The sequence below is a fragment of the Triticum aestivum genome, chromosome 5A (assembly GCF_018294505.1).
Source record: "Triticum aestivum cultivar Chinese Spring chromosome 5A, IWGSC CS RefSeq v2.1, whole genome shotgun sequence".
Classification (NCBI taxonomy): domain Eukaryota; kingdom Viridiplantae; phylum Streptophyta; class Magnoliopsida; order Poales; family Poaceae; genus Triticum; species Triticum aestivum.
Genome location: NC_057806.1, coordinates 538,484,686 through 538,503,154, shown reverse-complemented (window position 1 = coordinate 538,503,154; position 18,469 = coordinate 538,484,686).

The following is an 18,469-nucleotide window of genomic DNA, read 5'->3' as shown; positions in this document are numbered from 1 at the left end:
GCCAAGAAGGTCACCAAGATCAACGCCAAGAGCGCTGAGGAGCAGTCTGCTCCGGCAAGCCCTAGGGTTTGTTCCGTTGAAGCAGAAGCTCCCGACAAGTTTTGCTCCGGCAAGCTTGCCGGGGAACGTCAAGCTCCGGCAGAGCCGCAGGTTCTCGCCGTAGAAGCGGATGTTCCCGCAGCAGCAGATTTGCCTTTAGTCCTTGTTGTCGAGCCACAAGCTCCAGCTTGGGCACAGCGGATTGTCCATTTCCTTCAGACAGGAGAACTTCCCGAAGAGCAAGAAAAACGGAAAGAGTAGCCCGGCAATCAAATATGTACCAGTTTGTCGACAACACACTGTACAGAAGAAGACTCAACGGTGTGAAATTGAAGTGTATTCACCGGGAAGACGGACAAAAGCTGTTGGCAGAGATACATGGAGGCATATGTGGTCACCATATTGGCGCAAGAGCACTTGCCGGCAAAGCATTCCGGCAAGGTTTCTTTTGGCCGACAGCCCTCCAGGATGCAACTGCACAAGTAACCAAATGTGAAGCATGCCAGTTCCATTCCAAGCAGATACACCAACCAGCTCAAGCTCTCGAGACGATCCCTTTATCCTGGCCATTTTCGGTCTGGGGGCTCGACATCCTCGGCCCCTTTCCCCGAGCAGTCGGGGGCTTTGAGTACTTGTACGTTGCAATCGACAAGTTCACAAAGTGGCCAGAAGTGGAAGCCGTGAGGAAGGTGACAGCACAGTCAGTAGTCAACTTCTTCAGGTCGATTGTTTGCCGCTTCGGGATCCCTAACAGGATAATTACCGACAACGGTACGCAATTCACGAGCTGCACCTTCATGCAGTACGTCCAAGATCTTGGGGCTAAGGTCTGCTTCGCTTCTGTTGCTCACCCGAGAAGCAAAGGTCAAGCGGAGAGGACAAATGCTGAAGTGCTGCGTGGCCTCAAGACCAGAACTTTCGACAGGCTGCACAAGTGCGGAAGAAACTGGATCGAGGAGCTGCTGGTGGTTCTTTGGTCGATCAGGACGATGCCAAATCGAGCCACTGGCCAGACACCTTTCGCTCTAGTCTATGGAGCAGAGGCAGTTCTCCCCACGGAACTCGTATACGGGTCACCTCGAGTGCTCGCTTATGATGAGCTTGAGCAAGAGCAGCTGCGACAAGATGACGTGCTACTCCTTGAGGAAGACCGTCTTCAGGCCGCTATGTGAGCTGCTTTCTACCAGCAAGCTTTGCTCCGCTACCATAGCCGCAAAGTTAACACCAAAAGTCTCGAGGAAGGCGACCTTGTTCTTCGGCGTGTTCAGTCCGCCAAGAATTTCAACAAGTTGACGCCGAAGTGGGAAGGCCCTTACCGGGTGAAACGAGTCACTAGGCCTGGCGCTGTCCGCCTTGAGACCGAAGATAGCATTCCGGTGAGCAATTCCTAGAACATTGAGCATCTTCGTAAGTTTTACCCGTAAGGCGCGGTTGCCGGAACCTGTTCCTGCAACCACCTTTTGTACAAGTCTTGCCGCTGTTGCATGTAATCCTTTGTACAAAGCCGGGCGCAGACCCCGTGCATAAGTAAAGCTCATGTGCTCCGCACATCTTGTCAATTTCATGCTTTCTATTTTTTGCATATGTGATCTGACACTTTGTGCAGCACTTACTCCCCGGTAAGCAATAACGAGCCGTAAGGCTCCATATCTTTATTTTCTCTTCTTTCTTTTTTCTCAAGGAAAGGAAGGTTCCCTCGCCCACAAGTTTGCCGGGGGGGAAAGGAGAAGATAATGGTATGGACCAGGCGTCGTTCAAGAAAGTTTCGCCTTACCGGGAAGCAAACAACATAAAAGCTAAGTTGCCAAAGTTTGAGCAATCAGATTTTTAAATTTTTTAAGTTATCTCCCTTGAACGACCGCACTTTGTATGGAAAACCTGTGCGCGGAGGAACCAACTCGTAGCTAGTTGCGCCCTTACTTTGTTTCGAGTCCGCTCAACAATTTAAGCGAGCTGCGACTAGTTGTGACAAGGTTTCTTGTCGGTAGCAGCACCGCCAGCAGGCTGCTGACGTCCCGCACTCAGCGGTCGCGGCTAAGGTGCCTGCACCGGCAAGTTCCCTAAAAGCGTAGGGAAAAACATACAAAGAGAGGAATCAAGTAAAGGGAATAACGTTGCAATCATTACCCAGAATAGAGTTATATTACAAGGCAGCTTGTCGCGACTCTAACAGGTTGTTCTCGTAACATGACCAGCAGCGACAAGAAGAGAAGAAAGCGGGCGGCCTAGTCTACGCGATCGCCCTCAATCCTCTTGATCCCGCTCACCTTGTCCACAATGGGTGCGACAAGGGTCTTGAGCGCCTCTAGATCAGCATCTGGCGGCAGGGTCTTGAGGACGTTGGTGAGGTTGAGGCCCGGGTTGCGGAAGGCCACCTTCACCAACACCTTTTGAAGGGCTCCCGCGCAGATCTTGCGCGACTCGTCGGCCAGCTGCTTTGGGATCTTCTCCCGGAGCCGCTGGAGGGACGTCGCCACGCCTTTGAAGAACAAGATGAGCTTGGTGCTGGGTTGGAGATTCTCGTCGGAGGGATACCCGAGATCCTCCATCCCCAGCTGCGCCAGCTCCCTGTCAATGTCTGCGGCAACATTCACGAGACCCTCCGTCCAGTGCTCCACATTCTCCCTGAAAGCATTCTGGGCGGCGGCAGCACTCGCCAGCAGCGCCTTGTCGGCCTTGATCTCCTCCTTCAAGGCCACCTCCTGCTCCCTGGCGCCGTCCAGCGTTTGGTCAAAGTGGTCAGCTTCAACTCAAGATCTGCGTTGGAGTCCTTGGCGGCGCTAAGCTCTTTGCCCTTCTCGGCAAGCTCTTCACCGCTCGCCTTGAGATCGGCCTCCAGTTGTGCCACCTTTGTCTCCAGCTCCTTCTTGGCGGCCTCGGCGGCTGTGGCAGCATCCTCCGCTTGCTTGAGGGCTCCGCTGAATGTTCGCTCGCGCCCGGCAAGCTCCTCCTCGTGGGCGTCAAGGTTGACCTTCCGCTGCACCAGCTCGCCCTCCTGCGCAGACATCTTTTCAGCGGCAAGCCGTCGTTGCTCTTCGACTTCAGCCTTCTCGAGGAAGAAGGCCTTCTGCTCTTCGGCGAGTTGCTCCCGCTCCTCTGCCAGGGACCGGAGAGCTTCCTGGTTGAGGCCCCGGAGCTCCTCCGCGCGCTTCTCGATGTCTGCTCCCGCCTTCGCGACAAGCGCCTCGCGGGATTCCAGCTTGGCTTGCCGCGCGCGGTAGAGCGACAACAGCTTCCGCAGCAGCCGCTCCTCCTTAGGCTCGCTGCTGCTGCTGCTCGGCGCGTCAACCAGTGTCAGCCCGGCGGAGGTGAGCACCTCTCCGTCGAACCTCTCTCCTTCGACCGGCGCCCTGGAGCTCAACGCCCAGGGGAGGTTGATGAAGACGCCATCGCCGGCCTTCAAGTAGACGCCTGGCTGGGGCACTTCGGAGCCTGGCGCTACGGCATCGGCGGACGGGTCGGCGGTCGACGTAGCGCCTGGCACTCCTGCGGCCTCAGGGCCGTCAGTGCGGTCGCCAGACCCCTCGCCAGCTGCTGCGGCGGCAGCTTTGGCGGCCTCGTCACCGGCGGGATCATCAACGCCGGCTGCTTCTTCAGTGGCAGCGGCGTCGTCGGCAGCAACCTCGGTCTCCATCGGCTCCATAGCAGATGGGTCTGATGGCCGGAAAATTGAGAAAAGTCAAGCAAATATCCAAGAAGAAGATCAAAAGAAGAAGAACCCAAGGGAAGTTTTGAAGCGAGAGGATTACCTGTACCGGGTTCTGCAGTCGTGGTCTCCGCCGCTGGAGGGCTGCTGGTGCTGTCCCTTGCCGGAGGACTCTCCCTTGCCGGAGACTTCTCCCTTGTCAGAGAACTCTTCCTTGCCGGAGGACTCTCCCTTGGCATTTCGGTGGCGGCCTCCGGGCGCTCCTGGTGGGGCTGCTCTGCTCCTACACGAACCAATAGTCAGATGTCAGCAAAGAAAGAGTATCCATGCGCGCCCAACAGCGGAAAGCAAACCATATACTTACGCTGGGGGCTGCTCTGGAGAACAGTTGCCGGGTCCGGCAAGGTTGTCTCGGACGCACCCCCTGCTGTCGCGGTGGGCTCGTCCTCGATGACAATCACCGGGACCTTGGCTCTCTTCGCTGCTCTCTGGGCCAGAGTCCTGAAAAGGAATAAGTTCAGAGTAAAGCAAATGAGATACGAGACAAAACAGCAAGATTGAAGAACTACAAGTACAACAGGAGAATCTTACTCTTCTTCTTCCTCGTCGGAGCTGAACGCAGAGAAGTCGAAGTCCGGCTCACGTCCGGCGCGAGGAGGCGGAGGAGTAGTTTCCCTTGGCCGCTTGGCGGGAACAGTGGCGGTGGTCTGAGACGACCCCGCTTCGGCTGCCGCCGCGGCGTGAGAAGCGGCAGGAGCAGAAGCGGTAGTCCGGGTGGACCCCGCTCCAGTTGCCGCAACAGCGTGAGATGCTCCCGCGGCAATAGTGCTTGCCGCAGTAGAGCGTGTCACGCGGCGCGGCGGCTGTTCACTTGCCCGCTGCCCCGCTGCGTCCCCGGCCTTGCGGAGACGCCTTCTTGGTGGGGATGGAGGCTCTGCTTGCGGCGAGCTTCCTGAAGATGAGGAGGAAGAGGAGTTGATCTCCAGCGAGCCGCTCGTATCCTTGGCGGGCTCGCTCGACTCGACGTTATGCCGGGCAAGCTCTTTCTCGCCAACGCGCTCCTCTCGCTCGGCACGGCTTGCCGCCTCTGGTGCATCTGCCTCCTCCATGGTGAATCCAAATTCGCCCACGGCTGCAGCTGCCGCCGCCTCTTCGAGCCTAGTGGCGATGCATGTCATCTCCGCATCGGTGGTGTCATAGGTGAGGCTATCCTTTTCGTCGGAGCGGACCGGCACTTCTACCAGGCCGTCAAAGAACTCCTGCACGACGTCGTCTGCAGGCTCTTGCCAAGTTGGGACAATTCCATGCGAATCGCACAGCGGCATCATTGCACGGATGCGGTCGAGCGAGGAGTTGTTGCACAGCCGAACGACACCCCCCGGCAACCTGAACACTTCGGGATGTTGAGGGTCGTACTTGAACAGTTCCTGGAGCATCGCGTTGAGCTCCAGAACAGTGAAGTTGAAGTTGAGGCCCGGACGCAGCCTCATGATATCCGCCGCATTCTTGAATTCCCAGGCGGGTCTCCCCCGTTCCTGTAGGGGGGCGATGCAGCGGCGAAGAAAATCTGCGCCAACAGCGCCTACAGTGAGCCCGGCAAGCCTGAGGCGTAGGATCCGGGTGATGGCAATCTTCAGCCTATCGTCTTCCGGGGCCACGTCACTCCAATCGCTGCTGCGTGCTACTGGGGCTTGGCGCCGAGCGGTAAATGGCTGCGGGTTCTCCTCGACAATCCAGCACCAGTCTGCTCTCCATTCCTCCCACTTGCCGCGGAACTGTCCCTCCAGATAAGTGTCCTTCTTGCCGGCCCTCGAGATCCAGGCGATTCCGCCGGATAAAGGCTCTCCTCTCTCTACTCGGGGCATAAAGAAGTGGCGAAAAAGGGCTACATTGGGATGGACTCCGACAAAGTTTTCGCAGAGATGTGCGAAAACTGCCATGGTCAGAACGGCATTGGGGGTGAAGTCAAGGAGGTGGAACCCGTAGGTGTTCATAATATCGCAGAAGAACTCAGAGAAAGGCGGGCAGAGCCCGCAGTAGAAGAACAAGGCGAAGAAGGGATATCCGTTTGGAGCCGTTTTCCAAGCGGCGGCTGGAAGTACCTTCGTGCGTGGATGCGCTCGCGTCTCCGTCGACCAAAAGAGGTAGTAATTCTCCCTCAGCTCCCTCGCAGCGAGCTTGGGGGGGGGGAGATTGCCCGCTTCTTTCGCAACGCCGCAAGCCGCTGCGCCTCGGTCGACTTCACAACCTTCCCCTTGTCGGCTTTCGGAGCCATTGCGGAAGTGGTGGAGGAGGTCGACGGCGTTGGTGGTGCTGGTGGCGATGGGGGCGGGGCACTGCTCTCTTTCAGCTTTGGGAAGACGAGGGAGCGGCGGAGATTTCTGAGATTGGAGTAGCAACCGGCGAATGGGCGAACTACCCCTGTTTCCCCTGCTTATAAAAGGGGAGGGGGCAGACGTTTCGCATTTCCGAATAAAGAAACCACCCACGATCTCTCCCACGACGCCGCATTCAACGCGTGCTGTTCGGGGAGGGCGTGGTGGATACGGAGAGAGATACGGCGTAACCCAGGCCGCGCGTGCACGTGGCCTGTTTTGGGCCTGGCCCAACAGCTCTCGGCACCGTGTATGGCCCAGGCCCGGGGGCTCCTGTCGGTGTACTAGAGTAGAGGTACCCTAGTATCCTGAACTTGTGCACGGGCAGTCGCAGCATCCCGCGGCAAGGCTTGCCGGGTGACCGCCAAGATCCTCCGTGGTTCCTTTGGAGCCATTCAAGAACAGAGTATCCAAGCCAAGGAGACAAGACCCCGGCAAGAGGAGCTTGCTGGGAAGGCCACCCAAGGCACCTCAAGGAACTTGCCGCGACGCGCCACGCATCCCGGCAAGGCCCGGCAAGGCCCGGTGAGCGACAAGCTCCCGGACGTGACAAGACAACGACCGCGGCAAGGCGCTTGCCGCGGCAAGCCACCACTCTGTGCCCGCGCTCCAGCACATCCACCAACGTGTCGCTCTGGGACCCTTCCAGGCATACGTGGCGGGAGGCTGTGCAGCCAGTGGTGAGCGGTGGCAAGCGGCGCTGACAAGATCGCCATCGTGGCGAGCGGTGGCGTCCCTGACGGTCCCTTTTGCACTATTTAGACGAGCAGACGGGCATTTAATGCCCTTGTCCCCTGCCGTCAGGGTGAGGTATGATACACTGTAGCAGGTAGTTGTACCAACCGCAACACCTTTCCATTTTTACCCTTGTCTACGTTGCCACCTGTCGGTGACCCCTTGACCATATAAAAGGAGGCCCATGCGCAACGTAGGGAGAAAAAGAGAACACTCACGCTCGGTCTCGTTAGCTGCTGGGGTGTACTGTAGCACTCCGCGCTCCCGAGCAAGAACTCAATACAAACCACAAAGCAGGAGTAGGGTTTTACGCATCCGTGCGGCCCGAACCTGGGTAAACTGCTCGTGTGCTTCGCCTCGATCCGCTCTTCGTGCGACCGCCGCCCCAGCCGAACCGAAAGGGACTCAGTCCGCCGGTCCCATAGGTGCTCGTGGATTAGTCCCCCGGCATAAACCGACTCCAAAACAATTTTTAAGGCAATATTTCGCCGTTTTGGAATATTTAGAAAAATAGAAAAATAAGTAGCAATCCGGGAATGACACAAGGGCCCCACGAGGGTGGTGGGTGCGCCCTACCCCCCTGGGCGCGCCCCCTACCTCGTGAGTGCCTCGTGTGCCCTCCGGACTCCGTTTTCTTAGTTCGATCCTATTAGTAGTATCTTGATCTAATAGAATAAAGTTTATGGCATGATCTAGTTTTGAGTTTTGCTTTATGATCCCTTTATGTAATCGAGTCCGTGAGTTATATATAACAAAGATTAGTGTTGAGTCAAGGGCTTCATTATTTTGCCATGATCTTGGGTGAATAAAAGAAAGAAGAAAAGAATAAAAGAAACAAAAAGTTCATATTGATCTTATTGAGAGTAATGACTTCACATAGAAAGAGTATGATGATTAAAAGTTGTTGGGAGTTGGCAGACATAGCTTTGGTCATTGTTGCAATTAATAGGAAGTAATAAGGAAAGAGAGGTTTCACATATAGATATATTATCATTGACATCTTTTATGATTGGGAGCACTCATTAAAATATGACATGCTAAAGAGTTGATGTTGGACAAGGAAGACAACGTAATGAGTTATGTCTTTCTTATATCAGAGACAAAGTATGTTGTCATGGTTCCTCTAACTTTTGAGCTTGCCTTTCCCCCTCATGCTAGCCAAATTCTCAGCACCAAGTAGAAATGCTACTTGTGCTTCCAAATATCCCTAAATCAGTTTTGCCATGAGAGTCCACCATATCTACCTATGGATTGAGTAAGATCCTTCAAGTAAGTTGTCATCGGTGCAAAGCAATAAAAATTGCTCTAAATATGTATGATTGATTGGTGTGGGAGAAATAAGATTTATACGATCTTGTGATGTGGAAGTAATAAAAGCGACAGAATGCATAATAAAGGTTCATATCACAAGGGGCAATATAAAGTGACGTTCTTTCGCATTGAGATTTTATACATCCAACCATAAAAGCGCATGGCAACCTCTGCTTCCTTTTGCAAAGGGCCTATCCTTTATTATTATCTTCTACCTTATGCAAGATTCATCGTGATCTTCACCTTTTCTTTTTTATTTTATCCTTTGGCAAGCTCAGCATGTTGGAAAGAACATGATATATATATATCTAATTGGATGTAGGGGAGCATGAACCATTATTGTTGACATTACCCTTGAGGTAAAAGGTTGTGGGGCAAAACTATAAGCCCCTATCTTTCTCTGTGTCCGATTAAAACTCTGTAACCACAAGTATCACATGAGTGTTAGCAATTATGGAGGACTAAATGATAGTTGAGTATGTGGACATGCTTTTCAGCTTTGACATAGACTCTTTCCGATGTTATGATAAATTGCAATTGCTTCAATGACTGAGATTATAGTTTGTCGGAGTCCAATAAGGTTTATGATTTATACTTTTGCATTGTGAATAGATCATCACTTGAACATAAATAATCATATGACAAAACCTATATATGTTGCTGTTATAAGAATAATCATGATGCCTTCATGTCCGTATTTTATTTTTATCGACGCCTCTACCTCTAAACATGAGGACATATTTATTATTATCGGTTTTTCGCTTGAGGACAAGCGAGGTGTAAGCTTGGGGGAGTTGATACGTCCATTTTGCATCATGCTTTTATATTGATATTTATTGCATTACGGACTATTATTTCACTTTATGTCACAATACTTATGGCTATTCTCTCTTATTTTACAAGGTTTACATAAAGAGGGAGAATGCCGGCAGCTGGAATTCTGGTCTAGAAAAGGAGCAAATATTAGAGACCTATTCTGCGCAACTCCAAAAGTCCTGAAACTCCACGAAACGTCTTAAAAGAAATAAAGAAAAATCCACGCCAAAGATGAAGGCCAGGGGGCCCACACCCTGCTCACGAGGGTGGGGGGCGCCCCCCCCCCCCCCAGGGCGCGCCCCCTATCTCGTGGGCCCCCTGGTGGCTCTCCGATGCCCATCTTCTCCTATATGAGGTCTTTCGATGAGAAAAAAATAGGAAGGAACTTTTCGGGATGAAACTCCGCCGCCACGAGGCGGAACCTTGGCGGATCCAATCTAGACCTCCGGCAGAGCTGTTCTGCTGGGGATACTTCCTTCTCGGAGGGGGAAATCATCACCATCGTCATCACCAACGCTCCTCTCATCGGGAGAGGGCAATCTCCATCAACATCGTCACCATCACCATATCATCTCCAAACCCTAGTTCATCTCTTGTATCCAATTCTTGTCTCAAAGTCCGGGATTGGTGCTAGTAGGTTGCTAGTAGTGTTGATTACTCCTTGTAGTTGATGCTAGTTGGTTTAATTGGTGGAAGATCATATGTTCAGATCCTATATGCATATTATTAACCCTCTGATTATGAACATGAATATGCTTTGTGAGTAATTACGTTCGTTCCTGAGGACAAGGGAGAAGTCTTGCTATGAGTAGTCATGTGAATTTGGTATTCGTTTGATATTTTGATAAGATGTATGTTGTATAGCCTCTAGTGGTGTTATGTGAACGTCGACTACATAACACTTCACCATTATTTGGGCCTAGAGCAAGGCATTGGGAAGTAATAAGTAGATGATGGGTTGCTAGAGTGACAGAAGCTTAAACCCTAGTTTATGCGTTGCTTCATAAGGGGCTGATTTGGATCCATATGTTTCATGCTATGGTTAGGTTTACCTTAATACTTTTGTTGTAGTTGCGGATGCTTGCAATAGAGGTTAATCATAAGTGGGATGCTTGTTCAAGTAAGAACAGTACCCAAGCACCGGTCCACCCACATATCAAATTATCAAAGTATCAAACGCGAATCATATGAACGTGATGAAAACTAGCTTGACGATATTACCATGTGTCCTCGGGAGCGCTTTTCCTATTATAAGAGTTTGTTCTGGCTTGTCCTTTGCTACGAAAGGATTGGGCCACCTTACTACACTTTATTTACTTTTGTTACTTGTTGCTCGTTACAATTTATCATATCACAAAACTATCTGTTACCACTTATTTCAGTACTTGCAGAGAATACCTTGCTGAAAACCGCTTATCATTTCCTTCTGCTCCTCGTTGGGTTCGACACTCTTACTTATCGAAAGGAATACGATAGATCCCCTATACTTGTGGGTCATCAAGACTCTTTTCTGGCGCCGTTGCCGGGGAGTGTAGCGCCTTTGGTAGGTGGAATTTTGTAAGGAAAAATTAATATAGTGTGCTGAAATTTATTGTCACTTGTTACTATGGAAAGTAATTCTCTGAGCGGCTTGTTCGGGGTATCTTCACCCCGTCCAGTAGAGCAAAGAGTTGCTCCTCAACCTACTGAACCTATTGAAAATGAAACTCCTTTTGAATTTCCTGCGGCTATGATGGAAAAACTGCTAGCTATCCCTTTTATAGGAGATGGAACAAAGCATCCCGATGAGCACTTAATATATGTGGATGAAGTTTGTGGATTATTTAAGCTTGCGGGTATACCCGATGATGTTGCTAAGAAGAAGGTCTTCCCTTTATCTTTGAAGGGAGACGCATTGATATGGTATAGGCTATGTGATGATGTGAGATTCTGGGACTATAAAAGATTGAAGTTGGAATTTCATCAAAAGTATTACCCTATGCATCTTGTTCATCGTGATCGCAATTACATATATAATTTCTGGCCTCGCGAAGGAGAAAGCATCGCTCAAGCTTGGGGGAGGCTTAAATCAATGTTATATTCATGCCCCAATCATGAGCTCCCGAGAGAAATAATTATGCAAAGTTTTTATGCTCGGCTTTCTGAAAACAATCGCAACATGCTTGATACTTCTTGTGCTGGCTCTTTTATGACGAAGACTATTGAATTCAGATGGAATTTATTGGATAGAATTAAACGCAACTCTGAAGATTGGGACCTCGACGAAGGTAAGGAGTCAGGTATGACACCTAAGTTTGATTGTGTCAAATCTTTCATGGATACCGATATTTTCCGTAAGTTTAGCACTAAATATGGACTTGACTCTAAGATACTAGCTTCTTTCTGTGAATCTTTTGCTACTTATGTTGATCTCCCTAAGGAGAAGTGGTTTAAATATCATCCTCCCATAGAAGTAAAAGTAGCTGCACCTATTAAAGTTGAAGAAAAGACTGTCACTTATAATGATCCTATTGTTCCTACTTGTTATATTGAGAAACCACCTTTCCCTGTTAGAATAAAGGATCACGCTAAATCTTCAACTGTTGTTCGTAAAAGCAATATTAGAACTTATACACCTCCTGAACAAGTTAAAGTAGAACCTAATATTTCTATTGTTAAAGATCTCTTGTCTAATAATATTGATGGGCATGTTATTCAGTTCGAATGTGAAACTGCTAGAATTGCTAAACCTTGTGCTAAAGATAAACATAGACCCGTGGTAGGCGTGCCTGTTATTTCTGTTAAAATAGGGGATCATTGTTATCATGGCTTATGTGATATGGGTGCTAGTGCTAGTGTTATACCGCATACTTTATATGAAGAAATTAAGAATGAAATTGCACCTGCTGAGTTAGAAGATATTGATGTCACAATTAAACTTGCCAATAGAGATACTATTTCAGCAATGGGAATTGTCAGAGATGTTGAAGTCTTGTGTGGGGAAACTAAATATCCTGCTGATTTTCTTGTTCTTGGTTCCCCACAAGATAGTTTTTGTCCCATTATATTTGGTAGACCCTTCTTAAATACTTTCAATGCTACCATAGATTGCACAAAGAATGTTGTTACTGTTGGCTTGGATGATATGGTTCATGAGTTTAATTTCTCTAAATTTAGTAAACAACATCGTGAGGAAGAATTACCTAGTAAGGATTAAATTATTGGTCTTCCTTCTATTGCAGTACCTCCTAGTGATCCTTTAGAACACTATTTGCTAGACCATGAAAATGATATGTTCATGAATGAAAGAAGGGAAATAGATGAAGTATTCTTTAAACAGGAACTTGTTCTGAAACACAACTTGCCTGTTGAAATCTTAGGGGATCCTCCTCCACCCAAGGGTGATCCCGTGTTTGAGCTTAAACCTTTGCCTGATAATCTTAAATATGCTTATCTTGATTAAAATAAGATATATCCTGTTATTATTAGTGCTAACCTTTCAGAGCATGAAGAAGAAGGATTATTGAAAACTCTGAAGAAGCATCGTGTTGCTATTGGATATACTCTTGATGATCTTAAGGGCATCAGTCCCACTCTATGCCAAAAATAAAATAAATTTGGAATCAGATGAAAAACCAGTTCGTGATCCTCAACGACGTTTGAATCCTAAAATGAAAGAAGTGGTAAGAAAATAAATACTAAAGCTTTTGGAGGCAGGTATAATCTACCCCGTTGCTGATAGTGAGTGGGTAAGTCCTGTCCATTGTGTCCCTAAGAAGGGAGGTATTACTGTTGTTCCGAATGATAAAGATGAATTGATTCCACAAAAAATTATCACAGGTTATAGGATGGTAATTGATTTCCGCAAATTAAATAAAGCTACTAAGAAAGATCAATACCCCTTACCTTTTATTGATCGAATGATAGAAAGATTATGCAAACACACACTCTATTGCTTTCTAGATGGTTATTCTGGTTTCTCTCAAATACCTATGTCGGCTAAAGATCAATCAAAGACTACTTTTACATGCCCTTTTGGTACTTTTGCTTATAGATGTATGCCTTTTGGTTTATGTAATGAACCTGCTACCTTTCAAAGATGCATGATGGCTATGATCTCTGACTTTTGTGAAAAGATTTGTGAGGTTTTCATGGACGACTTTTCTATCTATGGTTCCTCTTTTGACGATTGCTTGAGCAATCTTAATCGAGTTTTGCAGAGATGTGAAGAAACTAATCTTGTCTTGAATTGGGAAAAGTGCCACTTTATGGTTAATGAAGGTATTGTTTTGGGGCACAAAGTTTCTGAAAGAAGTATTGAAGTTGATAAAGCCAAGGTTGATACTATTGAAAAGATGCCATGTCCCAAGGACATCAAAGGTATAAGAAGTTGCCTTGGTCATGTCGGGTTTTATTGGAGGTTCATTAAGGACTTCTCAAAAATTTCTCGGCCTCTGACTAATTTATTGCAAAAAGATATACCATTTGTCTTTGATGATGATTGTGTAGAAGCATTTGAAATACTTAAGAAAGCATTAGTCTCTGCACCTATTGTTCAGCCACCTGATTGGAATTTACCCTTTGAAATTATGTGTGATGCTAGTGATTATGCTGTAGGTGCTGTTCTAGGGTTAAGAGTCGATAAGAAATTAAATGTTATTCATTATGCTAGTAAGACTCTAGACAATGCTCAAACAAATTATGCTACTACTGAAAAAGAATTTTTAGCAGTTGTATTTGCTTGTGATAAGTTTAGATCTTATATTGTTGATTCTAAAGTAACTATTCAAACAGATCATGCTGCTATTAAATATCTTATGGAAAAGAAAGATGCTATGCTGATTATGCTAATTATATTGTTGCTAAGTTTATACCACCTAGCTTCACATACCAACAAAAGAAAAAGTTCTTCTATGATTTGAGACATTACTTTTGGGATGACCCACATCTTTATAAAGAAGGAGTAGATGGTGTTATTAGGCGCTGTGTACCTGAGCATGAACAGAAACAGATCCTACACAAGTGTCATTCCGAGTCTTATGGAGAACACCACACTGGAGATAGAACTGCACATAAGGTATTGCAATCTGGTTTTTATTGGCCTACTCTCTTCAAGGATGCCCGTAAGTTTGTCTTGTCTTGTGATGAATGTCAAAGAATTGGTAATATTAGTAGACATCAAGAAATGCCTATGAATTATTCACTTGTTATTGAACCGTTTGATGTTTGGGGCTTTGATTATATGGGACCTTTTCCTGCCTCTAATGGATACACACATATTTTAGTTGATGTTGATTACGTTACTAAGTGGAAAGAAGCTATTCCAACTAGTAGTGCTGATCATAACACTTCTATTAAAATGCTTAAAGAAGTTATTTTCCAGAGGTTTGGAGTCCCTAGATATTTAATGACTGATGGTGGTTCACACTTTATTCATGGTGCTTTCCGTAAAATGCTTGCGAAATATGATGTTAATCATAGAATTGCATCCCCTTATCACCCACAGTCTAGTGGTCAAGTAGAGTTGACCAATAGAGAGCTCAAATTAATTTTGCAAAAGATTGTTAATAGGTCTAGAAAGAATTGGTCTAAGAAACTTGATGATGCATTATGGGCTTATAGAACTGCATACAAAAATCCTATGGGTATGTCCCCGTATAAAATGGTCTATGGAAAAGCATGTCACTTACCTCTCGAACTAGAACATAAGGCATACTGGGCTATTAAAGAACTCAACTATGATTTTAAACTTGCCGGTGAGAAGAGGTTATTTGATATTAGCTCACTTGATGAATGGAGAACCCAAGCTTATGATACAACTCTCGTTTAAGATTTTTTGTAGGAAAACTTCTCTCTAAATGGGAAGGCCCCTAGGTCATCGAAGAGGTCTATCGTTCCAGTGCCATAAAAATCAACAACTTCGAGGGCACAAATCCAAAGGTGGTAAACGGTCAAAGAATTAAAGATTATATCTCAGGTAATCCCATAAATGTTGAAACGAATATTATTGAAACCATAACCTCGGAGGAATACATAAGGGACACTTTCCGGAATGTTTCAGACTCCGAAAAGGAATAGGTATGTGGTACGGTAAGTAAACTGTCGGTGTACTAGAGTAGGGGTACCCTAGTATCCCGAAATTGTGCACGGGCAGTCGCAGCATCCCGCGGCAAGGCTTGCCGGGTGACCGCCAAGATCCTCCGTGGTTCCTTTGGAGCCATTCAAGGACAAAGTATCCAAGCCAAGGAGACAAGACCCTGGCAAGAGGAGCTTGCCGGGAAGGCCACCCAAGGCACCTCAAGGAACTTGCCGCGACGCGCCACGCGTCCCGGCAAGGCCCGGTGAGCGACAAGCTCCCGGACGCGACAAGACAACGACCGCGGCAAGGCGCTTGCCGCGGCAAGCCACCACTCTGTGCCCGCGCTCCAGCACATCCACCAACGTGTCGCTCTGGGACCCTTCCAGGCGTACGTGGCGGGAGGCTGTGCAGCCAGCGGTGAGTGGTGGCAAGCGGTGCTGACAAGATCGCCATCGTGGCGAGCGGTGGCGTCCCTGACGGTCCCTTTTGCACTATTTAGACGATGCAGACGGGCATTTAATGCCCTTGTCCCCTGCCGTCAGGGTGAGGTATGATACACTGTAGCAGGTAGTTGTACCAACCGCAACACCTTTCCATTTTTACCCTTGTCTACGTTGCCACCTGTCGGTGACCCCTTGACCATATAAAAGGAGGCCCATGCGCAACGTAGGGAGAAAAAGAGAACACTCACGCTCGGTCTCGTTAGCTGCTGGGGTGTACTGTAGCACTCCGCGCTCCCGAGCAAGAACTCAATACAAACCACAAAGCAGGAGTAGGGTTTTACGCATCCGTGCGGCCCGAACCTGGGTAAACTGCTCGTGTGCTTCACCTCGATCCGCTCTTCGTGCGACCACCGCCCCCGCCGAACCGAAAGGGACTCGGTCCGCCGGTCCCATAGGTGCTCATGGATTAGTCCCCCGGCAGCTTTGGCGCGCCAGATAGGGGGGTCGAGGTTGTGTGAACCAGATCCGGCGTTCACACGAGCTAGATCTTCATCATCTTCATCGACATGCCGCCGAAGAAGAAGGCTTCGGAGACGGCTGCTCCGTCCGCGCCGAACCCACCACCGCCGGAGCAAGCGGCTGATGGGGCAGGCGCCGGCAGAAGAACGGGCATCGACGAGGGAGCTCACGATGCTGCCAGGTCCAAGGACAAAGCTGCGCTGCCCATCGGCGGCGTAGCCGGCTCCCACAACGACCGGGCGCACTCCAAGACCTCGGTGTCCGTACATGCACCGTGCCCATCTCAGGAGGCGCGGGACCGGCAGCATCATGGTACTCATGGTACCATGCGTTTGCTGGATCAAGATCGAGCTGGTGGATCTCGGAGTGCTCAAGACCAGCATGCACGCCAACATGCTGGCACGAGCGAGGCATGGTCGCCTGGACGGGATACTACTCCTTCTAACATAGTTAGAAGTCCGAGCATATCCCGCTCCTCGCACCGTTCACCACCGCCACCCGTCACTCCAGCAGAAGCTTTGGTGCGAGCTCAACTGCTCCTAGACTACCCTCCAACGGCAGACAAGTTCGACGACTGGAGGGCCACCATTCAGAGTCTCATCGGCTTCGCCAACGGCGACACTCAACGGCAGCCAAGCACGTCGCAGCCGCGGCAAGTCAGCCAGGCACGAGCCGGTGGTGACAAGACCGGTGGGGGTGCAACCACTGTGCACTCTCCGCCCCGAAGGCCAAGATCGCCGACTCACCGGATCCACCTCGACAGCGACTCCACCGCATCATCAGATCCACGAGCTCGTCGTGATCAGCACCAAGTTCTTCACGAACGACAGCAAGAAGACGCTCTTACTCGCATCGAGCGCTGAAGAGAAGCGCGACGTCAATCAGACCAGCGCACTGGGCCCTTTGTCGACATGCATGCGCCAGGGGAACCAGGCGACTTGCCGTACGCGGTAGGTTGCCCTGCGTTTACTCGTGAGCTGCGGCAAGTCCAGTGGCCCAGCACGAAGAATTTCAAGCCAGACGTACCAGAGATGTACGACGGCAAGTCGCATCCGTCGGAGTTCCTCAGCATCTACACCATCACGGTGCAGGCTGCCGGGGGGCGGGACGACAAGATCCTTGCCAACTACTTCCCGCTGGTGCTCAAGCCCAACGTCAGGTCCTGGCTCATGCACTTGCCGGACGACTCCATATCCTCCTGGGCAGACTTATGCCATCAGTTTGTCGGCGCCTTTACAGGCGGCCACAAACACCATGGCCAAGAGAGTGACCTTCATCTGCTCGCCCAGAAGGAAGGAGAGCCCCTGCGCAAGTACATTCAGAGATTCAGCCGTGTACAGCACAACATCCCAGATATCTACCCTGCCGCGGTCATCAGCGCGTTCCATAAGAATGTGCGTAACCGCAGGATGCGGGAGGAGATGGCGATGTGCAAGATCAGAGACGTCAGTGAGCTGTATGCCCTGGCCGACAAGTGTGCACGTGCTGAGGAAGGGAGGAAACTCCCCGGAGAGAATATAGGAGCAGGAGCATCTGACAGCGAGGATGCTGCCCCGGCAAAGAAAAACCGGCGGCGGAACAACAGAAAGAAGAAAGGCAAAGATGTGCTAGTCGTTGAGCAGTCCGGCAACGAAGGCGGCGCCAAGAAAGCCAAAACTGGTAGCTCCGGCAAGGAGATTGCCGCAAGCACCAACTGCCAGACTGTGGCGGCCGCCGACAAGCAGGACGGCACCGACAAGCAGTACTGCAAGATCCCCCGCACCAAGGGCCATGACCTCCAGAGCTGCAAGAAGGTCGAGCAGCTTGTCCAGCAGCAAAAGGCTGAACACGAGCGACGCGACAAGGAGAGGGACCAAGGAGGCGCTGGAGAATCCGGCAAGAAGCGCGCCGGCCGGGGAGGACGCCGCGGCAAGGCCAAGCAGCGGCAAGGAGACAGACCTCCCCGCGGCCGCGACAAGGATGAAGATGACGACGAAGATGAAGACATGGATGATGTTGAGACCAGTGAGCAGGAGTTCCAGAAAGCCACAGAGGTCTTGTGCGTTGACGGCGGTGCTTCTCTGCATACTTCGCACCGCCAACTCAAGCAGTGGGTGCGGGAAGTCAATGCGGCGGAACCACCTGTCGAGTCACGCAAGCTTCTGAAATGGTCCAGCACACCTATCATCTTTGATATTGAGGACCACCCTGATCGCACAACTGCGGTCGGGTGCTTGCCGATGTTGGTTTCACCAACTATCCGCAACCTCAAGGTCACTAAGATGCTAGTTGACGGTGGGGCCGGCTTGAACCTGATCTCCTCCGCTGTACTCCAGAAACTCCAGATCCCTGACAGCGAGCTTGAAGAGACCGACACATTCCAAGGAATCAACCCGGGAATGAGCAAGCCGAAGGGGAAGGTCACGTTGCCAGTAACATTTGGCAGCGAGGTGAACTTCAGGACTGAGAGGGTCACTTTTGACGTTGCCGATTTTCCATTACCTTACAATGGGATACTCGGCCGTCCAGCACTTGCCAAGTTCATGGC